At 42.5% G+C, this 9,931-nt stretch overlaps 1 long non-coding RNA gene across 1 annotated transcript; it reads left to right on the plus strand.

The window, feature by feature from the left end:
• Window positions 1–2,380: 2,380 nt before the first annotated feature.
• Window positions 2,381–9,666, plus strand: LOC309526085. The gene is made up of 3 exons (XR_014216650.1): window positions 2,381–2,482; window positions 3,241–6,138; window positions 7,579–9,666. It is a non-coding gene; the product is annotated as an uncharacterized lncRNA (long non-coding RNA).
• The last annotated feature ends 265 nt before the right edge of the window (window positions 9,667–9,931 follow it).

Raw genomic sequence — 9,931 nt, forward strand, 5'->3', positions numbered from 1 at the left:
GCACTTTTTCCTACCATGCTTGGCCATCTCTAGCTCATTGCATTAAACCCAGCTACCCAAGAGAGCTCTCTGGTCAGTGGAAACTTCAAGAGAGCGAGAGAGCGGCATTCTCCAGAGGCAGGGGAGGGAAAGGGGAAGCCGCAGCCCCATTGGCTCTTGCAATGGGAAGAGCTGGCAGCACTTCGGAGTATCTTGTCCCGCTCGCTGCAGAGATTATTAAAGCCATTCTGTTGTGTCAGCAGATCCTCCATTTGTTAGTGCTAAATCTCAGCTGGCCATTGCCTGCCAGAAAGCGCAGAGGAAGCCTGCCAAACAGGCCGAACAAAAATGCAGCCTTAACTATAACAAATGAATCTGCATTTTGCTGTGGAAATGTTTTGAGAAGGGGTGGGTCGGAAATCACATATATGCAGGCCAAAAACGCCATGCACTTGGGGGGTGGGGAGCAAGAGATGGTGGGAAGGTTACAGAAAGTCTTTGCAGGCAAATTTACAGTGTAGCTTCATTCATCCAACGGCCAGATGGCATTCCACCCATCCCAGATTGTACCACAGGGAGTTTGGAATTGGGTCTCCCAGGCTTCTGCCTGTCCTCCTTGATCTGTCCCCTGCTTCTCCCCCATTCTCCTCTAGAATGTGGCATTGAATTTACAAGATCAAGAGGATCCTGTGAAGAAACAGAAAGAGATGGATGCAATCCAACCTCAAAAGCCAAAACAACAGCAAACAAGTTGGGAAATAAAATATGGATAGAGAAAAGACATCTCAAATACTGTACAACTAAATAATTTTTTACAACCATGTAAAACTCAAAACAAATACCTAGAGGCATGAAAATGAAAGAAAGTCACTAACAAACAAATGCTTATATATGATAAACACCAGTGTATAATGGAAAAGAGCCAAACAATTTTCTTCTTTGGTGATTTAAGAGAATTGAACACAAGTCCAAACAGATATGTATGGATGAAGTGAACCTAGTCTCTTAGCTTCATGTGCCAAATATAACCATGTAACAGTGCTGTTACCACTTTAAAATGTCACATCCATATAATGGGCAAGTTTGAACACCAAAGGGAATCCTTACATAATCCAGTAATTTACACCTACACTCTCTAAGACACCACCGAAAATTCAGATATAGACATGGACAGGCAGGGATCTCTTCAGTTTACTTTTATTCATAGTTGGAGAAGAAGTTCAGGAGAGAAGGTGCCACCACACCAGCATGGTGTAGTGGTTAAGAGCAATGTACTCGTAATCTGGGGAACCGGGTTCGCTTCCCCGCTCCTCCACATACAGCTGCTAGGTGACCTTGGTCTAGTCACACTTCTCTGAAGTCTCTCAGCCTCACTCACCTCACAGAGTGTTTGTTGTGGGGGAGGAAGGGAAAGGAGATTGTTAGCCGCTTTGAGACTCCTTCGGGTAGTGATAAAGCGGGATATCAAACCCAAACTCTTCTTCTCTTCTACTCCTCCAGGTACAATTTTTGCATTCCGCATGATTCAGATAAAGGATAAGATAAACAGAAATGCTGTTTATGCAGGAATTACACTGGAGTGGGCCTTCAGAAAAAGCCATAGGTGAAATCTAGCCAAGCCAGAAGGCCAGGTCTAGCCCACCAGAAGTGCATCTTATGAACATTAATTCCATGCATTTGCAGAGAGTTTGCAAGAGTATGGACACTTGCACTCATCCAGCCTGAGAAGAAGGACTACTGTGATTGCTTCAGTCCACTTTCTAACATGTTGCAAGGGTGAGGTGAATCGATCCTTAGATTTATGAGGCTTGGATAATATGAGTTCCACAGGATTTCGAATCATTTTACCATGGAGGACACTAAACGCACTGTATTTTATCTTACTTCAGTGACTATGAAACAGTTTGGTTGGCTTTTAAACCAATGTTTTAGGAAATGCAGATTCATTATTCTTTTTTGAATCCTATATTTATTTCTCAGCAAGTAGTACTTGGGAATAGTTCTGCTATCAGTCTTTAATATACATCTGCTGGCTGGCAGCCAACTCTCTGCTCGGTTTTCTGCTATACGGCAAGAGAGAAGCCAGAACTGCTGAGCCAAGAGAAGCAGACCAGGCAAAGATCTGAATACCAATCCCTCAGGCTTTCTCTAATCTTCTTGTCCCTGTTGTGTTATATGGAGCAGGAATGGTCTCTTGCATTGTGTGTGTGTTTTAAGGGTTAATTCTGCTCCCAGTATTAACTACCCAAGAGCAGAGGGGGGTTTAGGGAAGCACAACCGGCTCACCTGTACTGGGTGCCATGCTGCAGGGGGCACCACAACAATGCTATAGGACGGAGCACGAGAGGCAGGAGGGGCACTGAATGTTAGTGTTGTACAGGGCGGCACTATAATTTGAGAGCCCAAAGTCTGCCACTGCCAAGGAGTGAGGGGAGGTGTTGCTTACCAACCAGGCAGAGTGGTATGATGCTCACATGCTCTGGTTGCCTGTGTAGTCCTGAGGGTAAGTATGTTTGTTCATATGTGTCTCCCTGCTGCGTAGAAGGCCATTCTCTTCAAATTACACGCTGTGTCTTGTTGAGTTTTTCTCAGTAAAGTGTTATCAGGATTTGTCTCTGGACTCCAACTGCTTGACTCTGCTAACATGAACTAGGGAGTTCGGTCCAGTTCCGAACAGCAAGAGTGTCATGTATTTTCAGTGTAGGACCGCAACCATATAAAATCTGGTCTGCAGAAATTGAACTGGAAAATGTCTGCTTTGCTGTTTTGAATCTGTCTCTGATTTGGCGAGGGGAGGGGGCATTCAAGAACTAATGTTCCAAATATTATTTCTTCCCCTGAAACATCTACTTAGCAAAGATGCTAACAGCTCAGGCTCCAGTTCTGGCCCGTCACAATGGGAAAGCCCCCACCATGAAAGTCCCTTTACTTGAACAGTTTCCTTCTGCTCAGTTTTAAACAGCTACATTAGCAAAATGTCATCTGCTTAGGGCAGCCCCGGCCTACTTTTATGCCCGGGGAGTGGACCTGAGGGAAGACTGCGCCCCTCAGGTCTGCTCCTCAAGCCCCTCCCCCCCGCGGCTGCTGCAGATTGGCCTCTAAATTAGGATCCCACTTGGATTTAACACTGTGTATCAAGGCTACAAATTATCTACTATTTAAAAAAAAATCTGACTAATTGTAGCCTTTCATTTATTCTAGCATAACTTGACTCATTCAGTTTTATTTTTTTAAAAAAAATGTTATTGTTTTTGACTCCAGTACAGTACGGCAGGAGAAGAAGGGGATGTTGCAGGCCAGGTTGGGAGGTCCCATGCTCTGAATACGGTCCCTACAGGCCTCTGGTTTGCCCACTCCTGGGATGGATCTACACACAGGGGAGAAAACGCTATAAAAAGTCAGAAATAGGATCGTTATAACAAAAGAAAAAAGAACCCTATGGAAAATCGTGTATAAATTTTTTCTGCTCTCTGGCGCCATCTGGTGCTGCATGTTTATAGCGCATTCAAATCGTTGTTTCTTTCCTAATGTAGCTGAATCTGAGTGTCAAGTATGTCGTGTTTGCTTTCTTGCACAACAACAAAGAATGGAACTCCCATATGCTTGTGCTCAGTTTTCAGTTTTAAATACTCTAGATAATCTACTGTTCCTGGTTTTTGCTATTAGAAAAAGCCCCATCTCCCCACACCATCTTTGTAGTATGGTGGAGGGTTAGAATTTTGTGTTGAAAACAATGGTACGTGTGTGTGTGTGTGTGTGTGTGTGTGTGTGTGTGTGTGTGTGTGATGCAAGTCCTAATTCTCTAAATTTCCCTCCCCAAAGCATCAGTATTAAATGTAAATTATATGCTTCTTTTACAGTTGTAACAGCATATCTTACTTGCATTTAACACTGGGGTTTTGGGGAAGACAGATATTTGGCCTCGTAAGCTAAAAAGGCCTTTTACAGACTTTATTGATTTGGGAAGCTTCCCTGTGCTTTGTCATGGAAAGTACAAGGGCTGTAGAATTCCTTTTCCCTCAAGGCTTCAGATCCACCCAGGCTTGCCTACAGTTCCCCTACTACAGCCTTACAAATCACCCTTACGGCATTTGCTAAGTTTTTTCTGAGCTGCAATTGGTGTCCATGACTCTCCTCCTTCCAAGACTGTTTAAACTAATTGGGCTCCTTGTAATTATGAACTTTAAGAGTACTGCTAATAGCGAGGTATTTTTCCCACACAGTAACAACATACTCACCCAAATGAACTTTCTGCATGCCACCCGGCGGGCATGCTAAAGTGAGCTTTTAAAGAAATGAAACCGTTCACATCGCAAGATGGCTGAGAACAGAACAGCAAAGTTCCAAAGTGCCCTGCATGTTTTCTGGGGAAATTATCTCATAGCCATTTGTTTCCCTTTTCAATAAAACGCCAACAGAAAGAAATATAATCGGTCCCAGGTTACAAATGAGTCAAATGGTCAGTGCTTGTTGCTAAACAGATGCAATCTGTGTGCGGATTCTTCGCATTTAGGACATATGGCTATCATTGTCTTAAATCATGATAACAACATGCCCTGTTCAATATTAGTTGCCATCCAAATTTCGGGTAAACACTGTATTTTACACACCCAGTCTGAAGAAAGTATATTGTGTTGCAGGAGTCCTCTTTTTTCCCACACTTCACCAGCTGGAACGCTATAATTTAAATCAGCAAACCTCAAAACAGCTTAACATTCCATTGTGTTTTAAGGGACGTGTTAACATGCTTTCTGCTGTGGTTTCTGCGAGAGAAAGAGAACAGGTTTTAATTACACATTTAGCAAAGGAGGTACCAGGGTTGGCTACCTGAATTATTTGGAACGCTCCTATCCATACTGCTACCACATTGGCTTGTATCCAAAAATGCTTTTGCACAAGTGAGGATTACTTCTGTTCACGCAAAGCGGGGACCCCACCACCGATGCACAAACAGTAGCAGCTCAGTGAGGATGCCTATTGGCTGGGGCTTAGTGGGTAGCGGGGATCAGTAAAAATCAGCAGCCTGCATTTCGCAAATGCAAGAAGGTGCTCCACTTCAGCAAAACCTCCACCACCCACACAAAAAGATTGTTTAAATGTGTGTTAATTCATTGCTGCTTAATCAATGAAGGGCAGTAGCAGCCAAATTGATGCTAGATTGCAGATTTAGAACAGGAAGCGACTTCACTTTTAGGTGCTCTACTTCTTCCCTGCCCCCAGCCCCCCCTCCCATAGCAGTGGCAGCTGGTACCAATTGGGACTGGTAGGGCAGGAAGCAGGAAGACCAACAGTAGGGGGAGCCAGAGGCAATGATGAGTTTTACAAGGGCTTCGTTCTTAGCAAGAAGGTGGGTAGGTAGAAGCTGGCCAAGGACAGACTGTGGTTGTTGGGGCACGGTTCCATTTGCCCTAACAGATCAGCCTCTGCTGCCTCAAGTTCTGTTTTAAATGTTTCCCTTGCTGCACTCACAGAAATTATTTTGATTTTTTCCTCTTAAATTGTTTCATCCCTGTGATGAGCAGAGCAGCTCAACAGTGGCTGGTATAGTCTGAATCTAGTGAATACCACAGAAATATCTGCAGTGTTTCGAAAGCATTTTTGAAACCAGACGATTGTATAATTTTATCTATCTTTCTTGGTAGGCTGAAGCACAAATACAACTCCAGTGCAGAGGGTCCTCTGTTCCCAAGAATTACTGAGGACATGATTGTTGTACAGCAGGAGAAATTAGGGTGGGGGGGAGAGAGAAAATGATTTTTAAAAAAAATATGTATTAGTAACATTTCCCACAATGTATATTCCATACGACACATCCTTTAGGTATTTCAGGAATTAATGTCAGAATTAAAGCAGTCCAGATGCAATGGGTGAATGTACAGCACAGAGGAAAAATAGAAGTATAACAGGAAAGAAAACTTACTTATGGAGTGTTTCAGCTTTACTATAGAGGTTTAATTCCTGCATCCTGTTTTCAGGGCTGTTATTAATGATCTCAATCTCTCAAAATGGCTTAAAAGGAATGAACGTCTGCACAGGAAAAACCGCTTGCTTCTTCATTCTTTCATTTATTCCAGTTAGAAACTGCCTTTCTTCCTATATACGTACAAATGTGAGGTGACTAATGGTCGCTGCTAGGTGAGGAATGACTGGCTGGATCAGGCAAGCTATTTTTATTTATTATTATTTACATCTTATATTTATATCCCATCGTTCTTCCAAGGTGTTCAAGGTTCCTAAAGCACACACCCCCTCGCCACCTACCCATGGACCACTTGAAAATTGCTCAGGGTCTTGGTGGGCCACTTAATAACTTACCTGCCCATTGTAGCAATTGGCATGTGCTACACTAGTTGCTGCAAGAATGCTAAATGTATTTTTACAAACAGGCCACGTACCATTTGAATGAAGCTCACGGGCAACTGATGGACCCCGGACCTCAGTTTGGGAACCCTTGCACTTCATGCACATTTTCTGGTTGAAGTGTGAATTTTGAGGGATAACTGTCTTTTTGTTCATGTTGCACCCATAAGTGTGTATTCAGTTTGTTTGTATTAAAATGTGAACCAAACTGAATTTATCCACCGTACCTAGTTGTTAGTTTGTATAATTCAACCTGATAGGTTTCTCTCTGTGTGTTTCTGCTGTTCCAGAATCAAGAAGGTTCTTGAAGTTACCTTGGTCCTGCTGCTTCTTAGTCTTAGGGCAAGCAAACTGAAAGGTCACCTCAAACAGAAAGGTCTCCTCCATACTCACATCAGGAGAGGATACACTACAGTCCCCTCTGAAAGGAACATTCTCAAGCAAAATAGTCGTTCTTAATATTCTGAACCTTCTTCAAAAGCCCCAACCAAATCAGAAATGTTTTTACTTTGGGATTTCTTGTGTTCTTTGTCTGCTTTTGTGTGTGACAATATGTACTTTTAACGTGATACGAGGCAGGAATTACAGGGATCTTACTGGGGGGAAATGGATCTTGTTCAGAGTATGAAGCCAAGGAATTTCAGCTGCTTATCTAATAAGACAACACGTCTGAATGGTGTACAAGACTCATAATCCAAACACGTGACTGTCTCTTCTCTTTTATCTTTCTGTCTTTCTATTTACCAAGTAGTAGTTGTGGTAGTCTGCAGCAACAAAAACAAGTAACCTTGTGGCACCTTCAGAACTAACCAATTTAGTCTTGCGGACTAGAGACTTCATCGGACTCTACTCTACAAAAGCTAATGTCATCATGTTAGTTAGTCTTCAATGTGCCACAAAGATATTTGTTGGTTTTGCTATTTTTCTTTGAGACTAAAGTTGTTTGAATCCATCCCTTTTGTCTCTTCATCTCTATCTAAAAGCTTGAGTCAGCTCAAACATAGAATCTTGTTGATTACTTCACTATTCTGCCATAGATTTTGTACCCAGCAATTGATGTTATTCCATTACTTGAATGATGAGGTGTTGTAAGTAGCTCTTGCTAAATTGTTAAAACACATTTTCTCACTTGCCCCAAGCAGCTCTCAGATGTTCTGCAGGAACTCATTTTTAGGAGATGGCAAAACTTAAGAGCAGCAGCTGAATTAGCAACATTCTTTGGCTTCCTTCCTTGTGAAGGATTGGTCATCTAGACAAAACACCAGAGGGACTAACAGTAAGCAGAATGAGGACACTTCAGACCCTGCCAGAGTGATGAAAATACCACTTCGCCACAAGACCATAACAAAATGGAAGTCATGTCAGCAAAAGAACTTCATATGTACAGTACAGCAATATCTGATTAGTACTCTAGTTCAGACAAAAGAAAGGGAATTCAGAAAATGTAAACTCTGAAGTCAGCTCTTAGGAGGCTGTTTAGCGCTGGATTGGAAATGTTAGTGAGCACAGTATTTAAATTATAGTGAATGGTCTGGTGTCCTCTGAAGGCTGCTTCACACATGACACTTTTCCTATGCAAAGTCCATCTCCATATAGGAAAAGAAAACATGTACACCATCATGTCTGAATTGACGGGTGCAAATGTCAGTTTGGGCATTAATATATAGATCAGGAAGTCACACCTACTTAACTGATATAAATTTGTACATACTGTATTAGTTGCAGCTTCATTTAAAATACTGATACCTCACAGCCCAGCAAGAGATGAATCCATTTTAGGGCAAAATAGAAACTGGTACAAGGGATAGGTCTGTATTATACTGAAGCCAGTGGGATCTGTGCCTATTTTATACCATTGCTAAATTAGCTCCCTTGTGGTTTCACAAAGGAGACATAAGTAGAAGCAATAGTTCGCAATCATGTTGTGTGTGATTTATTGCATCATTATTCTGAGGAGGTCGTTTTTGGCACCTTTCAAAAAACCTTTCACAATAGGGGAAAATGAATAATCTGCTGTTTGAGCAAACAATGCCCATCTGAGTGCAACTATCTGAAGAACAATGTTGCAGCCAAATAATTTAATATAACTCCAGTTCTAGCTGTGCGGCAGTCAGAGTGAATGGAAGACGTGTAAAGAAGTGAGAAAGACTGGATACTTGATGCCCTCTGTATATCAAATCAAAAGCAGAAATAAATTAATAGAATGCGCCTGTCAGAGACAAACACACAGTACACAGAAGATCAGTTTTCCCCAACCCAGTGCCCTCCAGACTGGGGCTGATGAGAGTTATAGTCCAAAACTATAACTTGGAGGGCATCAGGCTGGGGAGGATGCGATAGATAGTCACTTCTCTCATCTCACTCATCTACTGGATTAAATATGTATCACGAAGCTCTTGTTTCAATAGCTATGCAATGAGATTTAATGCCCGTCAGGCACCATCAGTTTAGGGTACTGTAGAGCAGGAAAAGAAGTGCAACCACTAGAGAAAACTGTTTTCATCAGAAGTTCACAACCTAGTCTAGCCAACCTGGTGCAACACAGGGTGTCTCTAAAAAGGCAAGTCCAGGTGAATAATCCTTTTCCACTTTGTTTGGTGTTGCCTCATCAGCTTGTCGTAGGTCTGGGAAATTTTAAAACACCAGTCTAGAAATGGGGAAGTGTATGTGCTGGCAGGAAATCTGGCTGCCCCCATGTGTGCCTACTTTTCGCACACAATGGATGATATTATCCCTAGAGAAAGTACCCTCATGTATTTAGCTCTTACTCCAGGCATGGCCAAACTTGGCCCTCCAGATGTTTTGGGACTGCAACTCTCATCATCCCTAGCTAACAGAACCAGTGGTCAGGGATGATGGGAATTGTAGTCCCAAAACATCTGGAGGGCCAAGTTTGGCCATGCCTGTCTTACTCCATCTGGGGTATGATAGCCTCCCATTCCACAACCGAACAGATGTAACTTCACATATACGATACAGGAGACTTCTGAGCTATCACCAAAAGGATTGTTCCCTTTGTGCCAATCCCAATTAAAAAAGGTTATGGCAGATGTTTTGGACTCTTTTGCAGCAAACAACCTCGCCATCTTAAATGCAGTCAGCAACAGAGCTTCGTCCAAGTGCCAAGTCAGTATCCCTATGTTTTGAAATCGGGTGTTGTGGCAACATCACGCTTCATAATTTATCACATGTCTGGGTGCTTTTCAGATTTTAAGGAAATAAATAAGCACATGACTGAGGGTGTCTCTTTTCTTGTGATAGGAATGCCTACATGTCCCCTTTGGGAGCTTACTGTTGGGGAAGATTGATTCTGCTATGAATGCTCTTGTTTTTTTTAGTTTAGTACAGAACCTTAGGAGCAAAGGTCCTGTGCCAGCTCAGTTAAACTCAATGGAAGCTTAAGAAGAGCAATGCCTACAGTGGTACACACGCAGAAACGTTCAACAAGAAAAGCTGCTACCACCCGTGAATCGCTTGAAGAATTTCACTTCCCCACACAAAATTGCTGAAAATTGTTCCTCTGCAAAAAAACAACCACCACTGTTTACTGGGTAGGTGGGGGGGGCATTTTCACTCAATTTGTTATTTCCAT

The sequence above is a fragment of the Podarcis vaucheri genome, assembly GCF_965113315.1.
Source record: "Podarcis vaucheri genome assembly, chromosome: 2".
Lineage (NCBI taxonomy): Eukaryota > Metazoa > Chordata > Lepidosauria > Squamata > Lacertidae > Podarcis > Podarcis vaucheri.